This window comes from Apis laboriosa, unplaced genomic scaffold (assembly GCF_014066325.1).
Source record: "Apis laboriosa isolate Shangri-la unplaced genomic scaffold, ASM1406632v1 scaffold14686_cov152, whole genome shotgun sequence".
NCBI lineage: Eukaryota > Metazoa > Arthropoda > Insecta > Hymenoptera > Apidae > Apis > Apis laboriosa.
In genome coordinates, this window is record NW_025221692.1 from 521,319 (window position 1) to 538,730 (window position 17,412).

The 17,412-nt window shown below is 37.3% G+C and overlaps 1 protein-coding gene across 1 annotated transcript in view; it reads left to right on the top strand.

Moving 5' to 3' along the window:
• Window positions 1-6,302, top strand: part of LOC122710409 — a 209,238-nt gene extending 202,936 nt beyond the window's left edge. Inside the window, exon 5 of the mRNA XM_043928249.1 lies at window positions 5,675-6,302. The gene's annotated coding sequence lies outside the window, so the exon portion shown is untranslated. The remainder of the gene's footprint in view (window positions 1-5,674) is intronic.
• The last annotated feature ends 11,110 nt before the right edge of the window (window positions 6,303-17,412 follow it).

Genomic DNA, 17,412 nt, shown 5'->3' on the forward strand with positions numbered 1-17,412 from the left:
AGGTGCTTGATAAAAACTCTGAGGCCGAGGGCCGCGAGAGTTCCGCGAAAAATTGCGCCGGCATTGCCATCCCCTGTTTCGTTATTTAGGGTGAAACTGGTTCGAAGGTATGGCTTGGGAGAAAAAATGGTAAAATTTATCGAAGAATAAAGATGAAAGTTGGGAAGAGTCGTCCAGCCTTTTTTCTTTTATGGATTTTTATCTAAAGTGGCGTGTACTCGAAGGTACGAAGAGTTTTGATGATTTCAGATGGATTTGGATAAATATAATAGAATACAAACGACGATAGGGAAGTTGATGGAGTGGCTTCAGCTGTTCGAAATGGGACTTTTCAAGGAAATTTTATTCCTCGAGTTGTAAGGAGGATTGTTGTGAGCAAGAAAAGGAAGAAATTATCATAACACGAACAAGAGTGAGATCTCCATTTCTGAGATTTAAATAATTCTTTCTTGAAAAATGATCGTCGAAAATATATCTTATAGAACGTTATATTTTATCATGATACCGAGATGAGGAATATTTTTCTACGTGTAGATACATCACTACGAAAATTGGAAAAGGAACCATTGAAGAATGTTGCATCAAGATCATTCGAGTGGAAAATAAAAAAGCATTTGGATGTTGACCACGAGGAGGGTGAGATGTCTCTCTGTATTTGGACGAACTATATAATGTTTCAAAAGAAATAAACGGTTGGATGTAACGTTATGATGAAATTAAGTGGGTCTTTAAAGATAACGATACATATTTAGTATCCAGGATATAATTAAAGTATGTATACTCGACATAACCGCGAGTTTATAATGCTGCATAAGCCAGCTTAGAGTAAACTTTACCAGAGTAAAATTAATCATATAATGTTTAACTCTCGTCTCTTGTATTCACAGTGAATTATTGGTTGTATCGGCCGAATAAAATTCATTCTAAATCCATTCTAAGCAGAATGGAACTCGTCGCAAGAGTCGAGTCTAATCGAAGAATCGAATTTTTCGTTACACTCGTTAACTTCGAAAAATAAATTTATTTCGTCACATAGATACATCGAAGAAGTAAAAAAATAAGCAAAGATGGAAACGTGGTATCCGTACATTTCCACATCTGTTCTGATTATTCGGAAACGGCATCCAACGATTTCCCCTCGAAACGGAAGTAATGGAAATAGAAATGGAGGATCGAGCCAGCGGGGTTGAATATGTATTCATTTTTACCTACCAATATAGCATATCGTAGAGAATATTTTGTTACACGTTGGTATCTTTTCGTTATTGGAGTATCGGAGAAACGAGGATGGGAAGGGAGTAAAAAAAAAAAAAAAAAAAAAAAAAAAGGAAGAAAGGAAAGAAAAACAAGAAATTGAATATAATTTAATAACACGCGGAGTTAACAACAGAGATAAAAACGACTCGCTGTAGGGAAACTGCATCGCGGAGTAGTCGCGATCCTTTTCTTTTTTTCTTTTTTTTTTTTCCTTTGATTTTTATCCTATCCTTTCCGCGTTTCCTTTCGCGCGTCCGCTTATGGGCAAATGGCGGGAACGAAGCAATAAGACTCGAACGAGGAGAGGCAAATTGGAAAATTTAATGGCGTATCGAAAAAGATGGAACGGATGATACGAGCATCCTAGAAATCCCGTTACGCGAAATATTCCCTCGTGTTTGTCTCTTTCTGTTAGCGAGAAGAAAAAAAAAGAGATAATCACGAGAAATTGAAAAAAAAAAAAAAAATGGTACGACGTGTACGTTTGAGATCAAAGAGAATATTGCTATATTAAAAAACACGGAGGAACGATATGTTTTATAGCGTGGCAAATAAAGGAAGCGAAACAAAAGAAAAAAACTTTTTGGAAAATATTTCGCGTGCAATGGAACGCAAATGATTTTTTTTTTATTGTCCTGAATAAATGCCATTCAGTTATTCCGTTTCACAATAATAAAATAATATCATACCATATTTTTTTCTATTTATTAAAAGAAAAAATGATATTATTATATTATAAAAGTAAATTTTTACGCTTTAATTAAATAAATAAATTATTGTAACTTGCTTCGTGATTTGTCTGACAAATCGGTGCTTTATTTTTCCTGTGTAATAAAAAAATGTTAATTACACGAACGTATCGATCCTTAAACATAATTAATTATAACATAATTAACGAATATGTTAAAGATAAATTTTTTTTTTTAATTTTTCCGTAAGAGATAACTGAGACATCATATCCTATAAAATTATACATCCAAGATATTATTACGATTATTATTACATCACGAAGTTACATCCGACAGAAAAAAAAAATATCTTCAACCACTACTACCACTTACCATTTCAAAGAGTATATCAACATCGTTCCTTAAACAAAGTCTCCAACTTTCCTCCCGGAGCAAGTGCTACTCCGCGCGTACACACGCATCGTTTTGACGAGCATTTCCTCCCCTGGGTTAAAAGCTGGCGTTTCACGAGTACATCGCGTAGCGGAGGATGGGTCACCTGGTATCGTGCGTCAGACGTACGGACAATGGGGAATGGTTTAAAAGAGGCAAGACAGCCAAGAAACGAAACGCCCGTGGAGAAAGAGAAAGCGGGGAAACCGCACGGGTCGCGCGGGTAAGTTTCTAACGAGAAGCATTAGCGGAGTGGACGGAGGCGACATCAAATATGTAGATAGCGCTACGGGGAATTTCTCCGGAGAACAAAGTTGCTGCAACGTAACCCCGGACACGGAAACAGAAGGAAGTGAATCGGGAGCGAGGGCGAGGGGGATGAGGAAACAAGAGTCGCGCGGAGAGAGAGAGAGAGAGAGAGAGAGGAAGGAAATGGTTCTTGGCTCGTCCTTGGGAGGCAGCTCGCGGCACCAGACTCCCTTGTGGTGCGAGTCCAACCCTTCGTACGTCGGATAATAATGGGAAAGGCTTCCAACACCCCCCTTGCGCCCAAGCACGAATTAAGTCTGCGGAAACGACGCCGCGTCTGGAATTGATTAACCTTCGCGTCGTGCCTTCACGCGCGGAATTCGTTCTTCAATGTCTGTGACGTTGAAGAAACGATGGATTGCGTGGTTATTTGGAATATATATGGAATATATTGTGATTTTGAAAAAAAAAGCTTATTAACAAGCTTGTTATTATTCGAGATGTTATAATTAATTTTTGGAAGATAGAACAACGTGATTCTCATTTCTCGGTATCATAAGTTAAAAAATACCTATTATTTGGTATTTTGATTCGCGATATTGTTACAAATTCGGGGGATAAGATCGAATAAATTTTGAAATTCAATCAGATCGTTTATAATTTTTTGTTATTTCGATGCGACCTCTTTTTCGTCGCCGCTTCCGATAATTTTATCGGGCGACGTAACGAGATGATGCGCAGACACAAAAATGATCCGTGTAACATTATTCGCGTGTACGGTTACGTAAAAAGCACGGAACCATTCCGATTTTGTTCAATCGTTTATAAAGCCAGGAGGCCGATTTACCGTAATCACGGTTCAAGGATTTTTCTTCTATTTTTAGGAAAAATATATCTCGTCGCGTGTTTATTTCCACCATTTCTTTTTTTTTAACAAATATTTTCTACAACAATTCTTTTCTGTTAAATAATTCAGAAAAAATTATCCTTAACTCCCTTCCGATGAATCGAAATTTTATTTCCGCACATCGGAAATTTAATCGATAGTGAATGGATTTTGGATTAAAACAAACTAGGTGTATACCGAAATTTCTCTGGCGGAAAATTTGTTAAAACCCAATAAAGCGAATCGAGGGGTGGAGAGGAACGATACGATGTGCAAAAATTTCCAAGTTTTTTTTTTCCTCTCCCACGAAGGAAGGGAGGAGGGACGAAATAGGTCAGTTTTTCTATTAGCGCTAACCAACCGAATGATAATGGCAATTTCCATGAGAGAAGTTACAATCAAGCACGAACATTGCATCGCATTATGCGGTATTGCTAACCGGGGAATCGTCTAATCCAAAGTTGGGGCAGGCCAGATAGCGGAATTAGTTAATATGTAAAGCAGCCACGGGTGGAAATTCCAGAAATTCCTTGTCGCCCGAAGTTCCTCTTTTCGTTTCAACCCCCGACGTCAACCGACCCCTTCCCCCCTCCCCTCCCCTCCTCTCCCCTCCTCTCTCTGATTTTGTTTGCATTTCAACGCGATTCCCTCCCGTTTACGAAAGCGGCGGCGAGTCGTTAAAAATGAAACCCGGTTACCCGAGCAAACGTTACACCTGAGTATTTAACTATACATTAAACCGCAAGCTTTGCTGAATGTTTTCGACCACTGGAACGCCGCAGCGCCGGCTCGTCGCTTCGTTTAGCCAGTTTTTAAAGTCAGATTTATTATAACGGGAGAAAGGTAATAAGAATAATCTTTTTCCCTTTTTTTGCAGAATACTCGAAAAGGAATGGTAAATCAATATTTAAAGAAAAATACTCGAATATTCTATTCCCATATATCGATCATATCGATCATAGATGCGATCCTAAATTAAAATGTGAAAAAACTTCATAATGAAAAACGTTACGAATTGCGTACCTCGTCATAGTAAGGGCAAAAATTAAAAAAATAAAAAAAATATTTGAAAAAAACTCTCCGATCTCGCGTCGATCGATCCCATCGATTCCGCATGGTCGCGCAATTAGCGCGCGAATTCTACTAAACGTGAAAGGCTTATAACATCACGAGGGGTGTCGTAAACGGGGCAGGGATCGAGGGATGAAATACGCAGGGGTGAAACGAGGGGGCCGAAGAAATGGCAGGAGAAAGAGAGAAGGGGAGAGGCCAAGTGGCTGGTACCACGTGCTGAATCAAACTAAGCGTAACGTTTTGGGGTTGCACGAGGGTTGAAGTGTAACGAGAGCGGAGCTACGCGGCAGAAACGGGCGGAGAGGGAGGGAGGAGGGTGGTGATGGTGGTTGGGTATGGGGGCCAGAAAAGGGATGATGCTCCTCTAACCATGCTCCCTTCCTCCAAAGGCCGAGGGCTGGAAACTGGAGGAAGAAGAAGAAGAAGAAGAAGGTGGATGCTCGCAAAGGGAAAAAACGATGGGATGTAACAGGGTGGAGGAAGGAAAGCAGGGAAAGTTTCGGCGGTGTATCTCGCCACGTCGTCGAGCTACTCTTCGGGTGAATGGAGGCTTGGAACGAGTACGAGACTCGACACGTCAGCCGCGCCTTCACTTAACGGAATGGAATTTGTCAACGGTTCCATGGGACGTCGAATAAAATTCAAATGGGCAAGGGTGGGTCAGTGAATATATCGACCTACCTAATCTTTCTCTATTCAACTTGGAATGTTTTACGTTGAATCTCGTTTTTCCTTGATTTCGATCGACTCGTCGTTGCGAAGAAAGAAGAAAACTTGGTGTTCGATGTTTAGAATCGTATTTTTAAAACAGGAAAGAATATATGTATATGTGAAATTAATCGTCAAAACAGAGAATGTGGCGGTTCTATTGTTCAATTCGTTGTGTATCTAATCAAGTTTTAATTTTTTTTTATCCGAAGGTAATATAAAATATCGTTTTATGATCGATTTATAATTTTGCATAATTTTCAACGGGGAATTAACATTTACGAATATTACGTGAAAAAAAGGATAGATGAAATTGCTTGCATTGTTTCATCTTACTTTAATCCCGAGAGAACTAATTGGATTGCGCAAAATGTTTCAGATTTTCGTGACGAGAACGTGCCATCCGCCGATAATTCAACGGTTAACAACGGTTGATTATGAAAGAGCTTTTTCTCATCAAGGAAGAAGGAAACGTTAATATGGAAATCTTACGAATTTTCACGAAGTTTCCCTTTAAGCTGAAAAATCATTTTTCAAGTGAATATTATTTTTTATAATTAAATAGCCGTCTACGGGCCAGATTAAAGGCTTTCTTCTTTGTGAGATAATCACTTTGAAAAGGTACGCGAAGCTTTACCAGTTATCTAGAGGCTTCTACCGTCGGTTTTTCCGGGAACAGAAATTTTAATTAGTAGGTAGACGTCTTTATATCCAAGCAATCACCCGAACTATTAATTTTCCTCTTTTAAACGTTTCATCTTTCGTTTTCGACAAACAAACCAGTCTTTCCACTCCACCCTCTTTCATTTCATCCCATTAAGTCAGTTCAATATAATTCAAATAACAATCCAGTTCATCATTCTCTTTCACGCACGTATTTAATATTTTTAAAACGAATCGAGAAAAATACATAAAGTTCTTCAATGTAGTTAAACTTTTCCTGTTAGAATAACCGTCGAAACTTTTATTAAAGATTCTCGAATAATTAATTCCAAATCTAATATCTCTCGATTTCCCCCAGGTTCAAAATTTGGATAGTCTCAAGAAAACTGAAAATCATAAGATTATACATCTCGACCATTGACGTGATTAATCTCTGTTCAAAGCAAAATGAAAAATAGTAAAGAGAGGATGCCCAATATCGATACAACAATATTTTTCGGATCATTTTTCGACTTTCTTCGCCCCCCTGTTCATCGCCTTTCTCGTAACGTAAGTAAACCACCCTTTCCCTTTCCCTGCGGGAAAGATCGATCCGAATATTCCATAGAATCTCCTCTATATCCGCAGACGGTAAACTACTTTCGACTCTTTTTATCCCGGTCTAAAAGAGGAAGAAGAAGAAGAAGAAGCAGTTGAGAGGGAGCGGGTCCAGGAAGCTGCATTCAAACCAAGGGATATATATCCCTGGCTCTTTGGCATCGAGAAAACTAACGAGAGGGCATTCCAGGACTTGGCTTAAGGAAGTTTATTTTCTTAATACCGAGGGCCGTGCATCAGTCTTCCTGTTAGAGTCGCAAGTCGCTATTCAGAAGCTTCATTAGGAGAAGCACGCATTCAGATTGCTTGGTGAACTCGCGTGACCCCCGGCCATTCCAAAGGTTTTAAGAGTATCGGTATCTTTTTTTAGAATTTTCTCTCCCTCTATATCTCTTTCTACTTTTTTTTTCGTTTCCCTCTTCTTATTCTTCTTCAACCGTTTCTTCCACCCCGTTCCTCTTTCGTACTACGAAACCACTTTTTTAATTTTATTATAAAGGGAATGAAAGACGCGTTGTAAAATTTGCTCTGTCTGGGAAATTAATTTCTATAGCCTAAGAAATTGTTATAAACGGTATCAAAATCCTCTTTTTCATCGAATAACCTTCGAAAAGTTCCGGAAATAAGTCCAATTTTTTTTTTACCCCTTTTATTGTTTTATCAAATAATTAATTGACTCGTGATTCGTCGATAACAAGCAAACTTGAAAACGTTTCACGCTTACGCCGTTATAAGAAAGAATATTTCTTCTCTGACGCGAAACTGAAGATTTTCATCCATTCCCGTTTAAAAATCAAACGGAACACGAGAGATATACATAGATTACGCGATAACGACCATTGTTCCATCCACTACTATGAAAAACGCGAAAAACATTTAATCCTACAAAGCGATCAGAATTTTTCCACGAAACGAAACGAAACGAAACGAAACGAGGATACAGCCGCCAACGTGGAAGCGCCGGTCAAAGCGACATCCGCTCCATTTAACCCTCGCCTTATTGACCTTATGCTTAATATTAACGAGGCGACGCGGTCAGCCGGCCGGGCACAACACACGTGCACCTACGTGTACACGAGATATACAGGGAAACGTAACTAGCCTGAAGGCCGTTAACCTCCTCATTTGCACCGCTTTGATCCAATCCTATTTTCCACCCTTACTCCCCCTCGTCGATCCGCCCGATCGATCCTACAAATTCCCCCTCCCCTCCGCGGATTTCGCGCTAACTAATGTCCCCAGCCCCTCGTACCCTGCCGCGATATAAAACGGATCGGCTGAACAGGATTGATTTGCATAAATAATTGCGCACATATCATCAAGACACGATCGAAACCGGCTAATTAGTAGACCGTTCCGCGGGAACATGGCCGCGTCAAGGTGATTACCGAGGAATACGTATGCGAGAGCATCGATAGATGGAACGAGGATCGAGGCTTCCTCTCTCCATACGTGGAAATGAAATTATGGTAGAGGAGTTCACTGTGGCGGAGATATGCTCGATACCTCCCACTCCCGACTTTTCCTCCCGGTTTATTAATTATGGAAAATCGAAGGTGATGTAATTTCGCGCGCGATACAATAGTGGGAAATAATACGTTGGATGGAAGGTAGAAGAACTCTTGAAGTTTTCTGTTTCATTCTGTTTTGGATTTAGTCCAATCTGGTGGACGATATAGTAATCGCGGTAAATAATCTTATTAAGAAATGATATTGCCTGGACATGATTGGAGAAAACAATATGCGTGAATTTTTCGTCGAAAAATTATAATACAGAAGAATTATGGAAAAATCAAAGGTGACGCAATAAAAAATAACGTTTTATTAATTTTGATTTAATCTGTAAATGATGTACGATACACGATCGGAGAAGGATATGCATGATATTTTCGTGGAAAAATTATAACAAAAAAGAAGAAAGAAATTATAATCGAAACAGATTGTTAATAAAACGAGGAAAAATTTTTATCTTCCCGCAGATAACCAGATCCCCTCTCTCTTACGTCAAACTAAAAGGACGAAGGGCCAGGAACAGTTTCAGATCAACCACGTTCCACTAGCCCCCGTAACGAGATTACCCCCAGTTCAACTTAAATCTCGATTCCAAACGAAAGTTGCAAGTTTTGCAACAGTTTTCAAATTCCTCGATAAAAAGACCATCGAAAACGATCAACGATTCCTCGCATTCTTTCGCGTGTCTCGATTCTCTCTCTCTCTCTCTTTCTCTCTTCGATAATAATCTCACGAGGTGGAAATAAAATCGCGATGAAACGCGAACGGAAAAGAAACGAGATGAAAAGAGGAGCGAAAAGGGGGTGAGAGAGAAACAGAGAGGGCAACGTTTCATTACGCGCGGAGACCTAGAATGCGAACGGGAAGGCGCAAATCACCCCCGATTCGTTTTAACGATCGTCAACCGGACGAATGGAGAATGCTATGTTACACTTGGCGATCGTTAAAACTTAACGAAACCTTCTTTCGACCCGCGGCGGTGAAACGGGCCGGTGTGATGGAAATCAAGATGAGCATGGGGGGAAGGGGAAAGATATAATTGCATTCTCTTGAGTCGAATCTATAACTATTCGTATCTGATGAATTTCACAAGAGGTAGATTATTAATTGGATTAATTGGATTAATAATTGAAAAGACGGATCTTACAAAGTTTTCGTTACACTTGATTCTCGATCTTGGAATTAATTTTTGGAGATAAAATAGGGGAGGGAGGGAGGGTATAGGCATTGTGCAGTCTCCGCTCGTTCTTTTCGTTAGCGCGATTCCACGACACGAACAACGTATTATCCCTTCGATGAAATAAACATGAGATCCTGAGTTGTTCGCCGTTAAATTGGCTCGCTTCGTTTTCGTAACTTTCGTTCGAACTAAATAGACGTTCGTATGTTTGTCTAATTGCCAATCGAATAGGAGAAAGTAAATAGGGGGAACAAATGGGGGAAACCGAGCGACTTTCTTGGCTTCAAAAGGTTTAAGGCTCTCGTTCCAAAGTTTTCCCATCCCCCTCCCTCCCCCCTCTCTGGTGCAAGCTTTTTTCGTTTCCCTGCCAAGCTAAGTTCTCGTTCGTGTTTAACAACGAGGGAACCAAGGAGAACACTGTTTCATAAAGTAGTTGAAATACACCGATTTACTCAGTATCCAGGGACCTAATGAAAGAAGGAAAAGGACGCAGCCCCGAGCCCCCGAAACGTTGCAAACTCCGTTCCATTTTCATTTCGGTAGTCGCACAGCGTTCCGGACAATTAAGGGAGCGGCATGGATGTAAAGTTTCCGCGACTGTAAATTGAATACATCAGCTGGGTACTCTGGCGCAGTTGGAAGTCGAAACTTTGAAGGAGGCGGCGCAACCGTGATACCACACCGTTGTTCCGTCATTACGAAACGAGCGCCCGGAATATGCAATAAATTGGACATAGTTTAGATGCGAGTTGGAAAATAATCGTGGCGAATCGTGTTCAACGCTGTGTGTTTCAGCAACCAGATTCGTGGATCGAGGGAGAGACACGGAGAGAGGAAGAGAGAGAAAGAGAGAGAGAGAGAAAGAGCGTCGCTACGACGAATCCCGTTGGAATTAAGCGTTCGGTGAAGAGTCGATGCATGGAGAGGCGGAAGATTTTTATTGCCTCGACTGTAAGCAGAGAAGAATTGCGGCGGCGTTGTGCGCGGTGAAGGAGGGTGTGACGATGAAGGAGAGTTTTTTTTTTTTTTTCTTTTTAAATTAAAACTTGACTTTGGATTTCCGTTTATTCGTACGTACGGTAAGATTAATCATAGCCACGAACAGATCTCGTATCTTTATTAATGATACGTTGTTGTTTTCAGCGTATGCAACTTGATATTAACGATATTTTTCATCCTTCTTTTGATCGATGAAAATATTTCAAGAGGAAAAACAAATTTTCATTCTATTGTATGCACAACCATATTGAACGCGTAAATTCGCGATAATTAAACTACGGATATTTATGCATTTATGGAAAAATGTAAAAATGTAACGATGCGCGAAATGCATACGATACGCGAAAAATACACCCATCCAGTTGTATAAAATAATTGTTAATATCTGATGGATGAAATAAATATTTAATTTAGGCTTTACTTTTTTTTTTATTATTTATATTTACACGCATATATATATTTGTTGCAGTTAATAATTAAAGTTACTAACGAAGAACAAATAACAATAAGAGGGAAAGAAGAAAGTCGACGTAAAGGATGAATGATGAAACGCGAAGGATAAAAATATGCGATCTCTTGGCCATCGTTCGACGGGGACATTCGTTTCATCTAAAGGTCCGTTGTCAGCGTGAACACACTTAGAATCCCTCCCCCGATAAATCCCGTAATCCGGCGTGTCACATTAGAAATACGAATTTCTCGTGGCGTTTGTGCGCTTTGCCGAGAGGAAGATTGCACTTTTTTTATATTAGAGGGGCCGTCGGAATCCTGGAGCTTTCCAAGTAACGTAACGCAGACAAATTACACGTGGCAAGGCCACCCCTTTGGACCGTACGTACCCCCGTGTGAGCGCACGTGTACAAACCGCTCTATAATTGGCGATACGTGTGCCGTTCGCAATAGGGGTGATTCCTCGACGGAGAAATGAAACGAACTGCGTTTTGGCTTATTTATGATGCCATTTTTCGGATTGCCCGTTTAAACGTACGGTCTATGATCCCTAACGCGTGCTGAAAAATACCTCTGACACCTCTCAGAGGGTGAAATCGATGGAACGAACGTATTCCGTTGATGAATCACACAAGGATACGATTTGAATGTGAATTTTTCATTTGTCGATCGATCGATAATTTTGCCATCAATCTTACGATTCACCTGTTCTTTGCTGTCGTGTCGAGATGAAGATTTTTGATCGATCAAAAATTTTGCGATCAATTTTGAACGTATTCCTCCTGGTAAAATGCGATAGAGATATGAAAATATATTCTACAAATCATATAAAATGATATATATATCATATGTTACAAAAACATTGTATATTTTACATATACTTTACATATAAATTAATTTTTCTGTATGATAAAGGAAGTCGATATATTTTACATATATTTTATTTATAAATTAGAAACACATATGTGTAAGAAAATATCCTTCCTTTTCTTTATTATTCATTGTTATTCGTTTTTATACACTTTAAGTATTTTTATTTAACCAATTTTTTTAATTATAATTAATTTAAATTATTATTACTGCGTTTCTATTTTAAATTCTATCTCAATTGTTGATAAAATATATTTTGTCGATAAGTTAGAGAGCGATTAAAAAGTTTTCGATGTCAACGCCATCTCGCGTTTGGATTCACGAAGCTCCGACTCGTTACTAGCATAACATGATAGGCAAGGAGGTATGCGAAGTCATAGACAAGGAACGCAACATTGTGCGAGAAGGACAGAGAACATTTAAAAATACGCCACATGGAAAAATCATTAATTACTCGTTTTTTACTGAAAATTTCTGCACTTTTAAGCATGCATCTTGTAGCTAGAACTCCAGGCAACTTTCTCATATCAATTTTAATACGAAATTCTCTTTATTTATTTAATTATTAATAATTAATGCGTCATATGTTCTAATATATTCTAATATGTTAAAGACGCTATATTGGAAATTCATTAATTATTCATTTTTTACTGAAAATTTCTATACTTTTAAGCATGCATCTTGTAGCTAGAACTCCAGGCAACTTTCTCATATCAATTTTAATACGAAATTCTCTTTATTTATTTAATTATTAATTATTAACGCGTCATATGTTCTAATATGTTCTAATATGTTAAAGACGCTATATTGAAAATTCATTAATAACTCGTTTTCTAGTGAAAATTTCTGCACTTTTAAGCATGCATCTTGTAGCTAGAACTCCAGGCAACTTTCTCATATCAATTTTAATACGAAATTCTCTTTATTTATTTAATTATTAATAATTAATGTGTCATATGTTCTAATATGTTCTAATATGTTAAAGACGCTATATTGAAAATTCATTAATTATTCATTTTCTACTAAAAATTTCTATACTTTTAAGCATGTATCTTGTAGCTAGAACTTTAGACAAGCTTCTTATATCAATTTTAATGTAAAATTCTTGTTAATTATTTAATTATTAATAATTAACGCGTCATATGTTCTAATACGTTAAAGAGGTTATATTGAAAATTTATTGATTACTCGTTTTCTACTGAAAATTTCTGCACTTTTAAGCATGTATCTTGTAGCTAGAACTTCAGACAAGTTTCTTTTATCAATTTTAATGTAAAATTCTTGTTAATTATTTAATTATTAACGATTAATGCGTCATATGTAAATTAACGTTATCGACATGCAACGCATTTTTCATTAATTTCATATTATTATAAGATTTATTTCTAAATATGAATATATGTATCTTAAACCTTGTTTCCTCCTCTATATTCATGTATAATTTTTGTTCATAATTTTTTTGTTATTTAAATAAATAAATTAATTGTTTATGATTCCGTTACCGACGGGATATTTGCGATCGTAACATTCTTTATAATAATTGCTAATAAATATTTAATGACGAAGAATTTTACATTAAAATTAATATAAGAAACTTGTTTGAAGTTCTAGCTACAAGATGCATGCTTAAAAGTGCAGAAATTTTCACTAGAAAACGAGTAATTAATGAATTTTCAACATGGCGTCTTTAATTTATTAGAACGTATGACGCGTTAATTATTAATAATTAAATAAATAAAGAGAATTTCGTATTAAAATTGATATGAGAAAGTTGCCTGGAGTTCTAGCTACAAGATGCATGCTTAAAAGTGCAGAAATTTTCAGTAAAAAACGAGTAATTAATGATTTTTCCATGTGGCGTATTTTTAAATGTTCTCTGTCCTTCTCGCACAATGTTGCGTTCCTTGTCTATGACTTCGCATACCTCCTTGCCTATCATGTTATGCTAGTAACGAGTCGGAGCTTCGTGAATCCAAACGCGAGATGGCGCCACCGGTACTAAATTTTTCTATTTATTGTGTTTTCCTAATTTATCGACAAAATTTAAGTACTCCATCAATATATTGTGAGAAAAATGTAAGAAGCGCGGTAATTTTATATTTAAAAATTCTTAATTGAAAACTAATAAATGCAAATATTTAAAAATAAGAAATTTTTTTCTTAAATTGAAAAAGATAAGGAAAGGAAACATTTTGGTAAAAAGAAAACAAAATAAAATACGTAAATAAGTATGAAAAATATATATATGACATAAAAATTAAAAATACAAATATTAATACAATTACAATATAAAATAAAAATATATATAAAATTATAAAATAATTATAAATTTAATATCATATATAATTATAAAATATAATTAAAACATATAAAAATAATATTACATTATGTAATAAATATGTAATAGAAATACATGAATACTTTTATGATAGAAATTACATGGTTTTAAGTTCGATTTCTTTTATTATATAAATTTATATTCGTATAAATTTAAATTCGTGTGAATTTATTACAGATATAATTTATTATTACATATAATACAAAGATTCTAAAAGAAATTAAAATTTCTCAAATTACATATTTTTATTCGCATTCTATAACAGTGAATGAGCACGTAATTGTAAAAAATATATTTAAAACATACTAAACAATATATTTCTCTATTCAAATTAAGGATTAATTCTTTTCATTCATTCATCACCAATTATAAATCGGTCTGTATGCCTATCTATATAAACGCTTTCCTTTTCGCAACATGTAATATACTTTATGTCGCGTGCAAGAGGGGTTGCACCCCCTATATTCCCTACGCGATTTCGCGATTTGATACGCTTCAACCTTTGGAATCGCCGTATTCGTTGCTTTTTCCTGGCCCAGTCAGATTTCCCAAGCCAGAAATCTCTTCCTCGCGGGAAAGGAAATTTCTCTTTCTACCCCCATGACGGACTGGCGATTTCACGGGATTGCTGAATTTACTATGAGAAACGAACGAATCTCTTATCCGAATTTCCGTTTATTTTCATAAATTTTTCTTTTTTTCTTATTTTTTATTTATTTTATTTATTTTTTTTTTTAATATTTCTTAATTGTAACGTGTAATTTTTTAATCTTTGCAAATTAAAATAACTTTCTTATTTCGATTGTAATACGATTTAGAAATTTTAAATGAAAAGATCATCTTTTTTATCAATGTTTCCCAAAATCGATCGGTAAATAATAGTTTTTGATACGCGGATAAAAATCTATGAAGGTTCTCGAAACACCTGTAAATCTTCGTCATTAATTCTCGTTCAACCTGGAAAACGTCGAAAGGCAGGCTTTCAATGTCTATCAATAGCCATTTCAACAGTTTCAAATAAACAATATAGAACTGCTCATTAGCATGATGTCTATTTAACAAAAGTTCGGAATTTAACGTAGTAATCCCCGGGATGCCATCGCAATGACCCAATTACCGCACTCGTAAAGTGCAACAGGACGGGACGTGAGCCACATGAAAGCCGCGAACAACCGGAAACTTTGTTAGTCTTCCAGTCTTTCGACACGTTAAAAGGCAACGCGCCAGCTTTTCTCTCTCAACGCTTCCGTTGTTAATTAGTTAAGCCGTCTCTTAACACCGGCTACGACAGGGTACCGCGAACTATTCCTCGCGGAAATAATTATTTTTCGCGAACGGCACGTTTACCATCGATGAAAGAAGGTGGATGAGGAAATCACGATGAAACGAAAACGGACGTATATCTACAGTGGAGGAAAATTTAATTAAATCTACCGTTAAGGTTCCGGCATTTCGGTATTCGAATCCGATCGCATTAATTCGATCGAGCAAGCAAATCGGTTCCCTAAGTAATTTCATCGATATCGAACGGACGTTTAATGGCCTCAATGAATTTCCAACTATTCTTTTTTTCTTCTGTCTCTCTTTCTCTTTCTCGTTTTGTTTCCTTCTTCGTGTTATCGATACGCCGTTGAATTTTTCGCGAAAAAACCCAATCCTCCCCTCTCCTCCCAAACAGGATTTTGTTTCATGCTTTAAATGACTTTTAACCTTTTGTTTCCCACGTTAATTCGTTCTACGCGTTTGTGCACTGTAACTATCAAAAAAATTCCCCTCTCTTTCTCTTTCTCTTTCTATTTTTTCGGAATAAAATGTCAAATGGAAATATTGCAAGGAAAAATCCATTTGTCACGGATATTATAACCATCGATTCGGTATCATCGTTCTCTAAATTGTCTTTGATCGAACCATCCCCTTAGTGATGCAATTTGACATTTTTTTTTTTTTCTTTTGACGTTATATTAGAAATTCGGCCTTCCAGCAATTTTGACGAGCTTGAAACATATTTTCGAAATTAAAAATAAAATACGCATTATATTACACCGTATACTTACAAGGATGAACCGTAATTCTTACAAGATATTTCAATCATCGAAATTGAACGATAAAATTAAACGTCTAAAGAATCAGCAAGTAGACAACGAACATACTTGAGCAACGTATACGGATGTCAAACTCGCACAAGTCTCCAACGATCGCGGATTGTTATCCCAGCCAACTTGGCGTCGTTTTCCCGGAAATTACGCCAATAACCTGTCCGATATAATGTCCGACTTCGGTGTATTAATTAGCAACAACGCCTGGGAACCATAACTCGGCCACGAAGATACATAGATAGATCCACGATCGAATTAGCAACACCAATACCAGTTCTCCACCCGTTGAATAATGCACGAGCTGACATTTCGTCCAATAACAAACGCCCCCGTTATTCAGCTATGATTATTCTTGCCGGATGGCTGCCCATTTAATCGAAAGTACCTTTTCGCTCGCATCCATCCCTCTCCCGTGGGAGCGATGCTTATATCCCCCTCTCCTTGCGTCTTCACAGCTTAATCGAATTCAAATCGACAGATCGTAGACACCGGTGTTACGGAGCGTGCACTGACACACTCCGTCTCGGGATTATCCAATGAAATTTATGTTTTCGCGGGTGAACACGAAGGGGCGATAACTTTCTTTAACGCGTTAGCCCGTATTACCGGGCTTATCATATTTGTACCAATCCTGGGTGTTAAGCCTGACAAACGAGACACCAGAACTTCTCGTTACAAGGGCCGCGAAACTCCCTTTTTATCGACGCCTCGTGTTTTCGTGGATGGGACGCGTTTGGGGGATGAATGACGCGTGAAAGTTTGGCGTGGAATTATATATCGGCGGAAATTTAAAAATTTTACTCTTTGCAGATTTATGCAGTTTACGCGGGGGAGGAAAATGTTATATACGTCTATCTTTTAACTTTAAATTCCCTTTCCAATTCCAATAATTTTTTCGTTTAAAACAAATCTGATGGATTCAACGTGTTTCACAATATCAGTTACATCAACGTTCAATTTTTGTTCCAATCTTTGTTTAATTAACGATTTAATTTTTAAAAGCTTGTAATAAATGTTCGTTACGCGACAGAAGTTTTAAAACCGCATTACTTACCCGCATAATCTCATATAAACTTCCAAGTACTTACAATGAACGTTTTGTTGAAAGAGGATAGAAGAGAGATATACGACGTTCATATTTTTCCTCCTATTTTCACACGAACAAATAACGATTCGGGAACGAACAATGAGATTATAAAATCGAAAAACCGTGTCAATCGTTCGTTCCACAAAAGATACATCCCTCCATCGTGAATCAAGCGGAAATAGCCATGTTCCGATATTAATAGCGGGTCGCGTGCCGGTTCGTTTGGTAAATTATAGATATACATAGGGCGGGTATCGTCGAAAATTTTCGCCGCAGCGGGGTAATAAGATAGATCGACATTATGTAACCCCGTAATGAACCGACG